Genomic DNA, 18,336 nt, shown 5'->3' on the forward strand with positions numbered 1-18,336 from the left:
ATATATATATATATTCATATGCAATTGCAATTTTGTGTAAATAATTGAGAGATGAAGTCATTATTTGCTGTTTTGAGGATCATGTATATATTCATATACAATTGCAATTTTGTATAAATAGTGCAACCTTGATGGATAATGTTACTGTTTTTGTGTAATTTTTCTTAGCCTCCGTCTAACTAACACCTAGTGCAACCTTGATGGATAATGTTACTGTTTTGTGTAAATGTAATGATAATCATGTTTCATATAGTCTATTTTCCTAACAAAGACAAATCAAACACTGCAAGAAAACACGGCTACTGGGACAATATTTTATGCGAAGCCCAACAATTGTAACATTAGATCATGAAACATCGTTTCACCTATTGAGCGTAACTTGCACCTGGAAATCGCCATGCTAGGCTCAGTAACCATTTGGATTATAGGTCTCATTCTGTCGCAGTTTTCGATATGCCTAAAAGTACGACAATACAGATAAATAGGATTTACCATTATAGTAATAACTAATCTCCGAGCTCAAAGACAAAAACCAAGACAACATCAAATTGTCGAGAAAATTTTCAGTGTCATGAGAATATGTCAAGTACACTAAGTGTTGAATACGTAAAAAAAATGTAACAATTTAAATTATAACACTTTGTATCCTGTGCCGTTTTCGTGTCACACTGAACACTTCCTCTGAAATGGGCACATTGAACACTTCCTCCAAAATGCCAGCTAATGACTTACCTAGACGTGAGAAGAACTCGTTGAGTTCTCCTAACAAGTCTCCAAGACCAAACCCCCGATCATATACCAAACCTAAAACTAGAAGATGGAATTCAGTACACACAATCTATCTAATGGAACTGTTAACTACGTTGCAAAAGATAAAAGATTAGTTCAAAAGAAGATGATATAGAGAGAAACAAGAGAGAGATTGAAAAGGAAAAATGAAAGCTCTTGAATTGATTGATCTTTATGATACAATAGGTCTAGCATAATATGCAAACACACATTACACCAAATGTTATAATGCAATTCGTAGATTCTTTTTTTTTTTTTAAGTTTCCAACTAATTGAGTTATTACATTTTGTTGTACCAAACATTGTTCCTGATAGATTTTCAAAAATCTCTCCAAATTATCATGTGTGTTATGATGGATAAAATTGTAATAGGAGAACTGTCAAAATCGTAATTGGAGATTGAATTTAACAATGTATTTAAGGAGACAATTATACCATATATACTTAAACAAAGTTGAATTGAAATCCAAATTTCCAATTGAGGTGTGCAGAGGAGGTGGGAGGAGGAGGTTGGCTACACGTTTTTTTGTTTTTCTATTTTCATTTTTTGTTTATCCAAAGGGGTACAAAACAGGTCATGGCCCGTACTGATGACCTAGCTACATCCATTGTATTTTTTCAGTTTGCTTGCTCAATTGCTTTCTAGGAAGAAATTAAACATTCGATCAACAAGGAAAGTAATAATAATGATTTGTAGATGAAGGTCATCTCATATCTGTCCATCTTCTTTCTTGTGCCCAGAGTTTGCACCCACCTCAGTATATCAACATATCGAGGACTAGTGAGTAGCGCGTACTGATGACTAATTACATGTTCGATTGAAATTTCTTTTCATTAAGATCAATGAAACAAGATGTATCTCTAGACCATCCATAACCGAAATGCAAAGTAAATCAAAGCTCTTATATCTGGGTTCAATCTTTTTATTGTTGGGAACAAAAATCGGTCTTCAAAATATGTTAATTACTTGATCATATTTTCCTTATAATTTTGGGATATTTTGATATGGGTCCAAAGTAACTAAAAATTGGACCTATTTCAAAAGTCAAAAGTCACTAAAAATTAGACCTATTTCAAAAATATGTTTATAAAATTGGACCTATTTCTAATTTTCCCTATAATTTTTCAGTTTTCAGGCTAATAATATAATAAGCATTCTTCATTACACATTGAAAATGCTAATTTACTTATTGTCTTCCATTTTTTTTAGTGTCAAAGCGTAATTAAAATTGTAAATTTAATTCTCGTTTGTCAACAGCCTAGCCTAGGATTTAGCCAACTGGTTTCACACTAACGACCTCAACAATTTGGAAGATATTTGAGAATATGTATTCTAATTTATTGGAAGGTATCTCTATGGTTTAACACCGTCAACTTATTGGAAGATATTTTTATGCTCCCGGTGAATTAGCTCTATTTTCCAAATTTTGCAGCTATGTCAAGAGAAGGAGAAAATGGTATTGATTCCCCTCGATTATAGGAAATTAAACAGAGAGTAAATGGTAAGTTTTTTTTTCTCCAAAATAAATAATTAAATGCATAAACATAACCAAAATTACAGAATCACATAATTTGAATTGAATAAAAACTGTTATTAGTACTTCAAAAATCTTATTCTACATTCTTCACAAATATATATATATATATATATTTTTTTTTTAATCATAAAAAATTTGGAATGAAAAATATAATTTGTGGAGTGCTAATAACAATTTACATTTTTAATTTATAGCTCTTTCTTACTCGTTCTTTTTATTTCTTTCAAAATCTGTATGCTATTTTTTTTTTTATTTCTTTTTCATTATTTTTCCCTCCTCATGTGCCATATTCAGTTTTTCTCTCCCAAATATGAAATCTAGAATGGTTGACTGCTATTATTATTATTTTTTAGCACATCGATTTATTTTTAGAGTGTTGATAGACCAACTTCATTGTCTTATTTTTCCAGCAACATTCTAATTTCACTCACCTTAAAAAATTAAAAAATTGAAATGTTATTTTCTCACCCTTTATTATTTCTAAAGTAACCTTTAATATATATTAAAAATTTTATACATTTTTTTTTAATCTATCCCATCCTTAATCGCAGCACCACATTCACGGTGCAGCCGAAACCCCAACCCGCCTGCCCACTCATCCCCATCTCACAACCCATCCACCACCACCTCTCAATAATCAATATCTTTGTCCCCTACCCACCACCACACTCTCTCCTGATACCTACCCCTCTGCCACCGAAACCTGTCCCCCTTTTCACGCCATAACCAAATCCTTCTCCAACTACATGGCCAACCCATAATAATTACTCTAGATAGCCCCCAACCCCTATCCTCATTTGGGATTTCAATGAATGTCATCCAACCTAAACCCTAGAACCCAACAATTTTTTTTTGGTTCAAATCTGTGGGTGTTCAAAAGTTTCTCCATTGAAGTGGTTATAGTAGTTGATGGTGGCGCAGTATTTACATGTCAGCTGCCCAATTATAAACAAGGGTTTAAAAGTATTTTTCTAAAATGAATATATGTCAATAACATTTTGATTACAAGGTGGGTGAGAAATGGGGTGAGTTTAGTAGCACTCTATTTTTATACTAAATGGAGGGGAGTTTGGCTAAACCACACAATGATCAACCTAATTTGGCATCAAATTCACCATCCACGCAATTCGAACCTAAAACATCTTACTTATGATGAATATCACCAAATCATAATACTGAGTGGCTGATTGACTGTTATTTAAATTAAACAAGTAACCTATACTTCCCATAAATGTAGGAAAATGGTTTTGAAGAATCCGATGCATAGGATAGAAGCATGATGGGACTTGAACTCACAATTTGTTTATGACACATGACTAGGATTTAATAACCACCTTGCAAGGATTTTTAAGGTTTGTCCTGAGTAGATCAGGGATTTTACTTGATGTAATCAAAATTTGTAACTAAACACCAGTTGAAATCTGTGAAGGTGTTGGCAACCGGCAATATCTTCAATTTCGATAAACAACACTAAAGTCATAGAATTAGCCGACCAATGAGCACTTTCAATTTAGATAAACAGCATTGCTTTGAGACGGACTGATTATCTAAGTCTCTGTCAGCGAATAATCTCTAAGTACTTGTTGGAATAGGTCATCTTATTAGTCTAAAATTTCATCAACTAATGACAGCTCGATCAAGAAATGAAAGCAAGCACGCGAAATTATGTACAATCTTTTATTACATTCTTATTTTATTGATTACATTCCTATTTTGTTTGTGCTTACGAAAATGGCATATCCCGTTGACGGTAGAGTCGAAACCGAAACTGCATGGTTAATCGCTGAAAAATGTTTTCTTGTGTGGAAGAAATTTCATGAAAATTATAGCAGTCAGTATGGAACTAGTCGTAGGAAAAGTGCATTTACTAGTTACTAATATGATAAAAATTTTGAGTTTTGCATTAGGCAAATGTAGAGATGCTCAGACAAAAGCGGTGAAAATTTATCAAGGTGACACAAATATTGGGGATGAGGTAAAAAATTTTCTAATTTTTTTATTAGCACCTACTTTTATTTTTTTTGAAATAATTAATTTTTTCCCACTTTATTTGTTTTAGTTGATGCAAGCAAACAGTTGGTACCTAATTTTGCCCAAATTCATCACAAGGTTCAACCATCACAAATGTTGGAAAGTTGTGAAAATTTTGCCTAAAATACTGAATTATTAAGCTTGTTTCTAATGTTGTTCCCAAAAGACGACGCTAAGAGGTGAGACTGACAGGGAGAGTGGTTCATTTTATAGAAGTCAAGTTGAGTATGCAAGGAACTTGAGATTGATAAAAAAGATCGAAAAGCTATGTTCATGAAGGTTGACGACAAAGCATCACCAAACACATAAGCTTTTTGAAGGCACAACTGAAGGAAAGTGACAAGAAGAAGAAATCTTTTCCATGATGACGGACATGGCATCTCGAATCTTAGTGAAGACGAACCTAGCACCACAAATTGGTCTGGGTACATTTAATTATCAGGTTATCTTATTAGATTTTTAAGATGTACCCGTTTTTATTTGAGAAATAGAATTTAATTATAATGTTTCATTGATTTATGAAAAAATAAAAATTAACAAAGCACTTTAATTAAATATAATAGAACTATATATTAAACAAATAAATCTCGAATAGTTACAAAAATGTCCTTTAATATTTACTCCTCATTATTTGGGCTTTAATTAATATAATCGCAGATTGCATTCGCTATATTAATTGAACATAGCACCAATTAATTTACTTTTGCTCCTTATATTGTTCTTTTGCACTTTCCGAATTTACAGTTTTGTGAATTAAATCTTTGAAAATCTATATGCGCAGGTTTGAATCCCCAAGCATGTCGTAGGTTTGGGATATGTCACTTGCGTTCGAGTTCAAATCTTTTTTCTCATAAGTTAGATGAAAGTGGAGTATTCACCAACTTGCATGGTCGGTCTTATAATTCTTGTGCGACATAAATAAAAAAGTGTACATGTATAATTGTGTATTAAAGTCAATTTTGATGCTCCCAAGCTACATGAATAAAAATGGTTACACCATTCACAGACTGTACATACATCATTGGATTTAGATTCATTGTCTCTGTTAGACTAAAAACTTGAGGGTTTTAGAAAATTGGAGGTCTTGTGCGGTAACACTACATGCACCATCCTACTTAAGTTAGGGAAAATAATACTGGTTTTTTGGATATTCAGGATAGAACTACCTGCAACTTAGCCGGGAGGCAGGAAATGGGTTTTTGGATATTTAGGGTGTGTGAATAGTTGAATAGAGAATACTTTATTGTACCGCAAACATAAATTGATAACCAAGTGTTATTATATAAGTAATTAAGCACTTCAAAATGATTTTTTGTTTGTTTATAATATGATATTTAGTATGCCAGACCGTGTTTTTGATACAATGAAAATTTTATGTGGCATGGTTACGTTTTTGTGACATGGCGGTTCCGTAAATGAATCCAGAGGACATAGAAAAAAAAATGAAACGAAAGAATCCGAAGTCCCACGTCTAAAAGTGGACACATCAGCACTCTCAACTCAGTGGGTAACCAGAGGTTTAGTCAGCTATGACTGCCCACTAGGTCTCTTGACTTGGGCTGGATCTTGTAAAAAGTTGATGGGCCTCAACGTGGGTTGTCTCAAAGCTTTCACACAACGGTACTTGAGAAAATAAAAGGTTAGGATTAGATGCAACATGCATGTTTGTAACTCAAGTGATTGATCTAAGTTCTATGTTATTTTTTTATGAAACATGGTGTGGCTAAGGTAGCTAGAGTAATGTACGAACATTGTTCTCGTTATATTTTCAATAATATCTCCAAGTTAGCACGTGTGTTATAACGGATAAAATCGTAATAAGAGAACAGTCAAAATCATAATAAGAGATGGGATTTAAGAATGTTTTTAAGGAGACAATAATACCATATCTACTTGAACAAGGTTGAATTGAATTCCAGATTTCCAATTGAGGAGTGAAGAGGAGGTGGTACCTAGTGACCCTGTCAATGGGTGTAAAACTTGGGAAATTGACCATCTCCGGATTTCCTTCACCGACTTCACTAAATCAATAAATTTGGATCCTTGAAATTTGATTTAACGGTTAAAGTTATTATAACTTTTAAAGGAATCTCCAGTTTTTAACCGTTTGATCAAATTTCAAGATCCGAATTTATTGATTGGGTGGAGGGGTAGGTACCCCCTAGCTAAGACTGGACAAGATCAGCTTATCTCCTACGATTTTGGTACGATGTAGGCACCTTATCTCCTCAGACTATGACCTCAGGTCTGTGGCTGATGGGTGGAGACGTCCAATCGGTACAAATTAATTGATTATGATGGATCAATAGTAGAGCATTACAATAGCTGTGATTTCGTTCACCTAGCAAAGGATTATGCATTTATGGAGTTGTTTATGATTTTTCATAAGAAAAATTAAAATAAAATTCAAAAAAAAAATAATAATGAAAAAAAAAACAAATAAAGCCGTAGTGAAAGATACTACAAAAAGATAAAAAGGTAATTTTAGTCGGACCTGGATTCTCTCCGAGGCAAACCCTCGCGATCTTGCTGAGCGACAAACACTACAAACAGGGAGTTCCTTTTAAAGTTATAATAATTGTAACCGTTGAATTGAAATTGAATGACCCATGTTTGTCTCTCAGCATGATCCCTAGGGTTTGCCTCAGAGGATCCAGTTCCATTTTAATCACCATTCCGCCGTTATATAGTATCCTATGGCCAGAAGGTTGAGAGAAACAATATTTATTTTACCTTTGATTACCTGATTTATGACTCAACCGGATGTGATTTTGGAGTATTTTCCTTCACAAATAAGAGAATTAGGCATTTTAGTTGCCCCAAGAGTCGTTCTTGATCCCAGTTGCATACTGCACCTGTATGGTTCGTACCTAATCTTTGATAGGTTAGTTTAATTAAATTTTGTTTTGTTTCCCTTTTTTAGTTGGAAAGATTTGCTTTTTTATTTTTATTTTTATAAAAGTTGTTTACTTCTCATACAGTCATACTTATATGCACTTAATACATATATAAATCATGTGAACATGCATATTTAATATAATTACTACATTTAATCATTCATGAACGGAACATAACTACATTGGGATCAAATTATATAAAATAGATTTAATGTCGTGTGGAGTCTTGATTCAATAACTTTTTATTATTGTAGCAAGACGTCAATATAATGATAATCCCGTTTCATATAGTCCATTTTCCTAACAAAGTGACACACCCCGTCCCGAAGGAGGGCATGCTGGCCGTCACGTGGGAGTGACGTAACCATTTGCACAGTACGGAAGCTTTAAATTTACAACTCCTAAGATGATACACCCGAAGGTGAGTCCTAATTTTGTCCATTCTGTCAGAACACCGTTGGATTCCTCGTAGTCACCACACCTCAGCAATCTTGAACCTGGAGGGGCGCAAAACCAAATTGAGTGGGTCAGTAAAACAAATCTTTTCCAAATCCAAACATTTCTCAAAACGTTGTAACCCCTCTCCGTAAAACTTGTATACTTTCCCATAAATGTAAAATATAAATATATATATATATATATATATATATATATATATATATATATATATTCTCAAAACTTCAAATCACTATCTCAATATTTTTCATTACAAATATGCCATGCCAATTTCAACAGTTTAGTATGAATGCATTAACATAAATCAGGTGGAAGAAAATAAACAACCGGAGACCCTACAATGGTCCTGTACGGCTGAATTTAGAGCTCAAATCTCATCTAACCGGAGTCACCAACTGTGACCTGTACGGCCCTGCCGGAGTCACCTAGTATGACCTGTACGGCACTACACTGCACATAAGTCGGAACCACCTAATGTAGTCTGTACGACTTAATGGTTAATATTACGCTCTAGTGCTTCTCTCATCAATCATCTGTGCACATAATCTAAGGTCACCTACCAGTCGGAACCCCTCTAATGGTCTATACAACTGGCATGTCGGAACCACCTCTAGTGGTCTGTACGACTAGCATCTACTTGAATCCAAGGTGAGCGTGTGATGCGGTGCATAATAATAAGCACTAATACCAAGGTGCAGGTTATGAGCTCAATATATCTCAACATCATCATAGCAGTAAAAATACTCACCTGATACTCACCTGTGCGTCCACAGCACCAATTCATACATATGCATCATATCTCAATTCATACTTTTCATATCATTTCATGCATGGCAATTCGATTCACATTTCTATATACTTTTCATATCATTTCTATGCATGGCATTTCAAATCACATTTTTCATATGAATCTACGCATGGCATTTGAAAACATACTTTTCATATAATTTTATACATTGCATTTAAAGTATACTTTCATTCAATTTCAATTTCTGTGAAAACGTCAAGTGTATATATATATATATATATATATATATACGGAAAACAAAACTGCCCACTCACCTGAAGTTCGTCCAACAACTCCCTAGCACCACACATCAAGGCGTCATGACGATCGCCGCCTAGAATAGTAATCAAATCCAACCTCAGAATTCATATCGATAGAATATATAACTTATATAAAATACGTCACTACGTAGATCGATTCGGAAGATCTGCCACTCAGATTTTAAATCCATAACTTCCAGAGGTCCATAATATATCTCTAGGAAAATATCCTAAAATTTCATCATCATCCAACGGTCAGATCTCCGTCAATTAAAAAAACTAAGTGACGGTTTACATTCTATTTTATGAACTTACAACTCCAATTCCGGAAGATCCGTAAATCGGATTCCCAATCCGTAAGTTCCTATAATCCTCAAATATTACGTATTACAACGTATCAAAGTTTGGTGACGATCCAACGGTCGGATCGTCAATTCACATTTTCACCTATATGCGAAAACTATAAAACCTTATTTAAAGCACCTCACCAACAATTCGTAATAACTTTCTCATACGGTGCTCAATTTGGGTATATGAATATACCACAGTGATCTACTCGACGTCACAGATGTCGACATATTTTTAAAATAATTTTTTGATGTGGCACGCGCTCCCACGCGCCAGGGCAAGCATGGGGACATGCGCCCCCACGCGCATCATCTTCCTCAGCCAGTCGCCGGACTGGTTTTTTCCCGATGGCCGGTTTCCGGCCAAACTTCAAATGCCCTATTCTCCTTCGTTTTTCACCCATTTTCTTCGTATAATATATCAAATTGAAGCCCCAAACATGTAGAATCACAATACACTACTTTAAGGCTCTAAAAACAACTAAATCTCACCGGAAAAATTCAAGCAAAACCGGCCAACGTCGAACTCGACGATCCTGACGTCCAAAACTTCCAAATGAACGTCCCCGAGCTTCCTTAGGACCTCACTAAGCTCACTATAAGCTTAGAATTCCCTGGAACACAACATTTCACGTGTGCATGAACAGTACTCAAAAACTGGGGTTCGGGTTTAGGGGTTTTTCGAAGGTTCTACGTCCTAAAACTAACACCAATCAACTCAGAACTTCAAGAGGGTGAAGATTCTTACCTTATTTGCTTCGATCCACGAAGTTTTGGGTGGTTTTGGTTGCCGTCCGTACGATGTGGGTGAGAGAGAGGAAGAATCGTGAGGGAGGAGAGAGAGAGTGATACGGGGAGAGGGAGAGAGAGAACAGGGAGTTTTAGGTGTGGGTGGTCCACTCAATCCCCACCATCCATTTCATCCTAACCATACAAAAATGAAAAACCCAATTTTTTTTTTTAATCCATATACAACTTTCCAAACTTTAGGAAAATATGCATAATCCATAATGTGTCACACACATGCCTTAGCACCCACTAAGGGCAAACCCGTCAATTCACATTCCCGTCAAATGTACCTTCGGGACGGGTTGTGACAATCTTCCTTCCTTATAGAATTTCGTCCCCGATATTCCCATAACCAAATAAACCACTCAATACCCATAGAACAACCTTGGTACATCTATCTCATTCGATCTTCTGTCTCCCAGATAGCTTATTCTACAGAATGGTTCCTCCACAACACCTTCACCCAACTCACCATTTTGTTCCTTAGAACCTTATCCTTCCAATCCAAGATAGTCACTGGTTCCTCATCATACGTCAAATCCGGATTGATCTCCAACGGTTGAGGAGGAATCACATGTGAAGGATCAGAAATATAATGTCGAAGCATAGAGACGTGAAACACATTATGGACTTTAGATAACTCCGGAGGCAACTCCAACCGGTAGGCAACTTCACCAATTCTTTCAGTGATCTCATAGGGTCCAATGTATCTCGGACTTAACTTTCCTCTTTTCCCAAATCATACCACACCTCTCCAAGGTGACAATTTCAAGAACACTAAATTATCCACATCATACACTCGATCAGTGGCATGTCGATCAGCTAAACTCTTCTGTCGATCCTGGGCTGCTTTCAGGTTAAACTTAATCACCTGAATATTTTGAGTAGTCTCTTCTACTAACTCAGGGCCTTAAAATTGACTTTTTGTGGTTAAACCTTTTTGCTCCCCAAAATACCATCCGTTCACAATTCTAACAGTTTTGAAACACAAGACACAGCTTTCCACGACCTTATGGCGTTGCTCTCGGGAACAAGTTGACAGGACCAACATACCCAAGAAGTTCAACAGATCCGTAAGACCAAATCTCTTTTCCATAAGACAAATAAATAACTGTTGCACTTCTGGAAAGGTGATTGCTCTTTCATTGAAGAATACTGCTCTGCTTTAGTAAACAAATCAATTATCACCTCAAATTTCATTATAACCGTTTCGTGAACGAGGAACTTGCACACACAATCTATATTAATATTTTCTCATTTCCACAGTGGAACGGGAAGTGACTACATCAATCCAAAAGACTTATTTCTTTCTGATTTAACCTGCTGTCCAATTATACACTATTAATATATACCAAAGTTTCTCTTTTCATACTTGACCAATAGTAATATGATCGAATGGTATAATACATATCAGTACCCCCAGGATGCATTGCATAAACTGAACAGTACGCTAATTCCAAAATTACTTCCTTAACTCCATAACATTAGGTACAAATACCTTGTTCTCTTGCATCAACTTGCCATCTGATTCTCTGACTCTGAGGTCTTTCTTTTCCTCGCTATTCCTTGCTTTAAATAAATACTTGAATTTCTTCATCAAACGCTTGAGTCTCGAGTACGATCTACCAATTAGGTCAACTTGAAAATTAGCAAGTTCATTTTCGATCTTCCATTCCTAACTTTACTCCAATAGATCTCAAATCCACAAGAAGATGAACATGACAAATGTACCAAACATTAATTCTCACTAGGGTCTTCCTACTAAAAACATTGGCCACAACATTTGTATGATCATCTTGTCGTGCAATCATAATCACTAAGCAGATCTAACCACCTTCGTTGCCTAAGATTAAGATCCTTCGAGTAAACAGATATTAGAGACTCTTAAAATCCATAACAATTTTGTATTTCTCACCACAACGATAATATCTCCAAAATTTCAAAGTAAGGATGATAGTTGCAAAGTCCAAATTACGAGTAGAGTAATTCATTTCATGAAGCTTCGATTGCCGAGAAGCATAGGCAATCTCTCTACCTTACTACATTAACACTCATCCAAAACCAATCAAAGAAGCATCACTAAGGATCTCGTAATTACCGCTATCTCCGGTGAGCGCTAGAATACGCGTACGAGTGAGGAAATACTTCAACTGTTGAAACCCTTGCTCGCAATTATCATCCCATTCAATCTTAACTTCTGTTCTCGTCAATCTCGACAATGGAAAAGTAAGGACTAGAAAATCTTTCACGAACCGTCCGTAATAGTCTGCCGAACTACGAAACTTTCAATCTCAATCACGGTTCGTGGTTGTTCCAAATTCTCAATTTTTCCGCTACCTTTTAAAAATTCGCTTGAATACCTTTAGCAAATATAACTTATCTCATAAATGCTTCTTGGTTCATCCAACATTGGCATTTGCTAAACTTAGCATACAACCAACGTTCTTTCAATCTTTGCTTCACCGACTTAATATGTTTTACATGCTCTGCTCTGGCTCAGAGTATACCAGAATATCATCAACGAAAACGATAACAATCTATCATGGCATTCCTGGAATACTTCATCCATCAACTCATAAAACAGCATGAGTATCCGTATAGCATCACCAAAGTTCATAAAGACCATAACGAGTCCAGAAAACAATCTTAGGAACAACGTCACTCATAATCTTCAATTGGTAATAACCAGACCTCAAATCAATCTTTGAAAGTACACAAACACCTCTGAGCTGATCAAATAAACATCAGTACACCACAATGGATAACAGTTCTCAATTGTTACCCGATTCCATTATCTATAATCAATGAATAGTCTTTAAAGTCCATTTTCTTTCTCATCAACGAACTGGGGTTCCTCAAAAGTGTTGTACTAGGTTGAATGAAACTTTTGTCAACCAATTCTTTCAACTAAATTTCCAATTCTCTTAACTCATCATGAACTAATCTCTAACATAAAATTTATACCTAGAAACAAATCAATAGTGAATTCCACATCTCTGCCTGAAGGCAATCCAGGTAAACTCTCAGGGAAGACATCAAGAAAGTCTAACCCCTTTACATTTTCCAAACTACTAGGAGCAACATTATGTAGTACCGCATAAGCTAAGTAGCCTTGTAACCTTTTGATAACAATCTTTTTGCTCTCTCAGCAATGTTAACGGCCTGACTCAATCCACTTTGCATGCCCACCAGAGTAACCTTTGATCAATCAAATCGATGGAAAGTAACTAATTTCCCGTAGCAATCCATCTTGTCATGATTTAACGCAATTAACTATGCCTAAAATCACTTTCAGTTCCTCGATGTCCCACCAAATAAACTCACTAGCATAACTTTATCTTTCACCATTACTAAACACCTTGAATAACACCAAACTCATGTAAGTAACCTACCTGTTTACTTGCTTAACAGATCCAACGAATAAGTTATAAATATTACGGTCTGCAGCCCGCAATACAGATAACTCACTGTTGTTTCGATAAGTAAGTAACAATTTCTGAAGGTGTAATACTATCACCTTGTTCTTCATTAGAAATACACATATATGCCTCGATTATGCTCAAACATTACTTTCTTTGGTATCATCGTCCATAATAAGAAATATATCAGCCGGAGTCAACTAGAATGACCTGGACGGCTGATTCTCTAGCTCAACCATCTATGCTAGCACATTAGTCGGAGTCACTTATAGTGACCTATACGACTTACTCATCTTTTTCCAAGTAATATGTATGCCGGAGAAATAATTCTTTTCTTTAACAAGTCCTTAAACAATTCTAAATCGGTTGTTTCCTCCGGTGACAACAAATAATACTCCTGTTTCCACCAGGATACAAGTTCATAACCCAAAACCAGGTAGTCGTCTCGACCCACCTGTTGAGAAGAAGATTCCTTTGATTTTGCATAATCCAAAACGTCTTTTCAAATGATTAAGTCATCACTCTGATCCATCAGGTTCATCATTTCCATAAAGTGATTCAAATTCAACTTATAACCCTTTTTAAATGTCCCTTTAGATAATAAACTGAATCACCATAATAATAGTTTCCCCTACACTACTATATCAGGGAGACTAGGTTCATCTGAACTACGTGGCTTGCTACGAGGCGGTATAGTTCTGACAGAATTCACTCGGAAATTCTCAAGATGTCCAGGATTGCAAACTAAGCTCTGATACCAACTGACACACCCCGTCCCGAAGGAGGGCATGATGGCCGTCACGTGGGAGTGACGTAACCATTTGCACAGTACGGAAGCTTTAAATTTACAACTCCTAAGATGATACACCCGAAGGTGAGTCCTAATTTTGTCCATTCTGTCAGAACACCGTTGGATTCCTCGTAGTCACCACACCTCAGCAATCTTGAACCTGGAGGGGCGCAAAACCAAATTGAGTGGGTCAGTAAAACAAATCTTTTCCAAATCCAAACATTTCTCAAAACGTTGTAACCCCTCTCCGTAAAACTTGTATACTTTCCCATAAATGTAAAATATAAATATATATATATATATATTCTCAAAACTTCAAATCACTATCTCAATATTTTTCATTACAAATATGCCATGCCAATTTCAACAGTTTAGTATGAATGCATTAACATAAATCAGGTGGAAGAAAATAAACAACCGGAGACCCTACAATGGTCCTGTACGGCTGAATTTAGAGCTCAAATCTCATCTAACCGGAGTCACCAACTGTGACCTGTACGGCCATGCCGGAATCACCTAGTATGACCTGTACGGCACTACACTGCACATAAGTTGGAACCACCTAATGTAGTCTGTACGACTTAATGGTTAATATTACGCTCTAGTGCTTCTCTCATCAATCATCTGTGCACATAATCTAAGGTCACCTACCAGTCGGAACCCCTCTAATGGTCTATACAACTGGCATGTCGGAACCACCTCTAGTGGTCTGTACGACTAGCATCTACTTGGATCCAAGGTGAGCGTGCGATGCGGTGCATAATAATAAGCACTAATACCAAGGTGCAGGTTATGAGCTCAATATATCTCAACATCATCATAGCAGTAAAAATACTCACCTGATACTCACCTGTGCGTCCACAGCACCAATTCATACATATGCATCATATCTCAATTCATATTTTTCATATCATTTCATGCATGGCAATTCGATTCACATTTCTATATACTTTTTATATCATTTCTATGCATGGCATTTCAAATCACATTTTTCATATGAATCTACGCATGGCATTTGAAAACATACTTTTCATATAATTTTATACATTGCATTTAAAGTATACTTTCATTCAATTTCAATTTCTGGGAAAACGTCAAGTATATATATATATATACGGAAAACAAAACTGCCCACTCACCTGAAGTTCGTCCAACAACTCCCTAGCACCACACATCAAGGCGTCATGACGATCGCCGCCTAGAACAGTAATCAAATCCAACCTCAGAATTCATATCGATAGAATATATAACTTATATAAAATACGTCACTACGTAGATCGATCCGGAAGATCTGCCACTCAGATTTTAAATCCATAACTTCCAGAGGTCCACAATATATCTCTAGGACAACATCCTAAAATTTCATCATCATCCAACGGTCGGATCTCCGTCAATTAACAAAACTAAGTGACGGTTTACATTCTATTTTATGAACTTACAACTCCAATTCCGGAAGATCCGTAAATCGGATTCCCAATCCGTAAGTTCCTATAATCCTCAAATATTACGTATTACAACGTATCAAAGTTTGGTGACGATCCAACGGTCGGATCGTCAATTCACATTTTCACCTATATGCGAAAACTATAAAACCTTATTTAAAGCACCTCACCAACAATTCGTAATAACTTTCTCATACAGTGCTCAATTTGGGTATATGAATATACCACAGTGATCTACTCGACGTCATGGACGTCTTCATATTTTTAAAATAATTTTTTCATGTGGAACGCGCCCCCACGCGCCAGGGCAAGCATGGGGACACGCGCCCCCACGCGCATCATCTTCCTCAGCCAGTCGCCGGACTGGTTTTTTCCCGGTGGCCGGTTTCCGGCCAAACTTCAAATGCCCTATTCTCCTTCGTTGTTCACCCATTTTCTTCGTATAATATATCAAATTGAAGCCCCAAACATGTAGAATCACAATACACTACTTTAAGGCTCTAAAAACAACTAAATCTCACCGGAAAAATTCAAGCAAAACCGGCCAACGTCGAACTCGATGATCCCGACGTCCAAAACTTCCAAACGAACGTCCCCGAGCTTCCTTAGGACCTCACTAAGCTCACTATAAGCTTAGAATTCCCTGAAACACAACATTTCACGTGTGCATGAACAGTACTAAAAAACTGGGGTTCGGGTTCAGGGGTTTTTCGATGGTTCTACGTCCTAAAACTAACACCAATCAACTCAGAACTTCAAGAGGGTGAAGATTCTTACCTTATTTGCTTCGATCCACGAAGTTTTGGGTGGTTTTGGTTGCCGTCCGTACGATGTGGGTGAGAGAGAGGAAGAATCGTGAGGGAGGAGAGAGAGAGTGATACGGGGAGAGGGAGAGAGAGAACAGGGAGTTTTAGGTGTGGGTGGTCCACTCAATCCCCACCATCCATTTCATCCTAACCATACAAAAATGAAAAACCCAATTTTTTTTTTAATCCATATACAACTTTCCAAACTTTAGGAAAATATCCATAATCCATAATGTGTCACACACATACCTTAGCACCCACTAAGGGCAAACCCGTCAATTCACATTCCCTCAAATGTACCTTCGGGACGGGTTGTGACACAAAGACATATCAAACACTGCATGAAAAAACGGCTACTGGGATAATGTTTTATGCGAAGCCTAAGAATTGTCACATTAGATCATGAACATCGTTCCACCCTATTGAGCATAACTTCCACTTGGAAATCTCCATGCTAGGCTCAGTAACGCTATGGATTATAAGTCTCCTTGTGTCGCAATTTTCGATAAGCCTTAAAAAACGAAAATACAGATAAATAAGATTTACCATTATAGTAATAACTAATCTCCGAGCAAAAACCAAGACAACATCAAATTGTTGAGAAATTTTTTAATGTGCCGATAATATGTCAGGTACACCAAGTGTTGAATACTTAAAAAAATATTCAAATATTTGTCTTATAACACTTGGTATACCATGTCATTTTCCTGACACTGAACACTTCCTTTGAAATGGGCACACCGAACACTTCCTCCAAAATGCCAAAATGCCAACCAATGTCTTACCTAGATGTGAGAAAAATTCGTTGAGTTCTCCTAACAAGTCTCCAAGACCAAGCTCTCGGTCACAGACCAAACCTAAAAGGCTAAAACTAGAAGATGGAATTCAGTACTCACGATCTATCTTGTGGAACTGTTAGCTACATTGCGAAAAATGAAAGATTAGTTCAAAAGAAGATGATATAGAGAGAGATTGAAGGCTCTTGAATTGATTGATGTCTCTGATACAATAGGTCTAGCATAATACACAAACACACATTACACCAAATGTTCTAATGCAATTTGTAGATTTTTTTTTTAACTTTTCAACTAATTAAGTTATTACATGGGAACTTTAACGAAAAGCGTACAGTATTGTTCACTTTAACGAAAAATCACATTTTTACACTAAAAAGTCAATCATGTTACTATTCATTGTACCCTTTGTTTTATTTTTATATTAAAACTCAAAATTTTCAAACTTGTTTCATTAGTTTTCTTTTATTACATTTTGTTATACCAAACATTGTTCCTGATAGATTTTCAAAAATCTCTACAAGTTATCATGTGTGTTATGATGGATAAAATTGTAATAGGAGAACAGTCAAAATCGTAATCGGAGATTGAATTTAACAATGTTTTTGACGAGACAATAATACCATATATACTTAAAAAAAGTTGAATTGAAATCCCAATTTCCAACTGAGGTGTGAGGAGGAGGTTGGCCACTTGTTTTTTGTTTTTCTATTTTCATTTTCTGTTTGTCCAAAGGGGTACAAAACAGGTCATGGCCCGGAGATGACAAACACGACGATCTCGGGTTCCGATTCAATGCCGCCTCATACGGCTTTTTTTTTTTTGGGAATTGTTTTCAATAACAACACCAAGCCTGCTCCAACAATTTTGGTCTAGCAATAGGTGGCTGCTTCGCTGTTTTGGTTTGTATTGTGAGAGAGCAAGGTGCCGGGCAAATGTGAGGGAGAAGCTGGTGTTTGGTTTGCAAGAATAGTAGATATGTTGGTGTTAATATTGCCTGCGAAAATATGTTGTTTCGACTTGTATGGTCGGTCTTACGATATTTGTTTATGTAAATGAGTCTGGAATGTTCGAGTTCAAAATTTTCTTTCCACAAGTTAATTGAATTTAGACCATATCTAAATATGTTGTTTCAACTTGTATAACCAGTCTTATGATTCTTGTACGACACAAAAAAAGCGTGCACATGTA

General features: G+C 36.2%; 1 protein-coding gene, 2 long non-coding RNA genes and 1 pseudogene across 3 annotated transcripts in view; 2 read left to right on the forward strand and 2 right to left on the reverse strand.

Annotated features, from left to right (window-relative positions):
* LOC126612399 (uncharacterized) overlaps positions 1 to 18,336 on the reverse strand; it is a 172,387-nt gene that overhangs the window by 59,959 nt on the left and 94,092 nt on the right. Inside the window, exon 2 of the long non-coding RNA XR_007619044.1 lies at positions 17,209 to 17,270. This is a non-coding gene — a long non-coding RNA (uncharacterized LOC126612399). The remainder of the gene's footprint in view (positions 1 to 17,208; positions 17,271 to 18,336) is intronic.
* The window catches only part of LOC126612385 (NEDD8-conjugating enzyme Ubc12-like), a 79,263-nt gene that overhangs the window by 54,641 nt on the left and 6,286 nt on the right, over positions 1 to 18,336 (forward strand). The gene's annotated exons all lie outside the window — the stretch shown is intronic.
* The window catches only part of LOC126612378 (NEDD8-conjugating enzyme Ubc12-like), a 78,427-nt pseudogene that overhangs the window by 54,592 nt on the left and 5,499 nt on the right, over positions 1 to 18,336 (forward strand).
* On the reverse strand, positions 7,430 to 16,491 carry LOC126612395 (uncharacterized). The gene is made up of 7 exons (XR_007619039.1): positions 16,323 to 16,491; positions 16,067 to 16,188; positions 15,243 to 15,301; positions 9,854 to 14,263; positions 9,598 to 9,719; positions 8,774 to 8,832; positions 7,430 to 7,752 (listed from the first exon to the last, which is right to left on the reverse strand). It is a non-coding gene; the product is annotated as an uncharacterized LOC126612395 (long non-coding RNA).

This window comes from Malus sylvestris, chromosome 17, assembly GCF_916048215.2.
Source record: "Malus sylvestris chromosome 17, drMalSylv7.2, whole genome shotgun sequence".
Taxonomy (NCBI): Eukaryota; Viridiplantae; Streptophyta; class Magnoliopsida; order Rosales; family Rosaceae; genus Malus; species Malus sylvestris.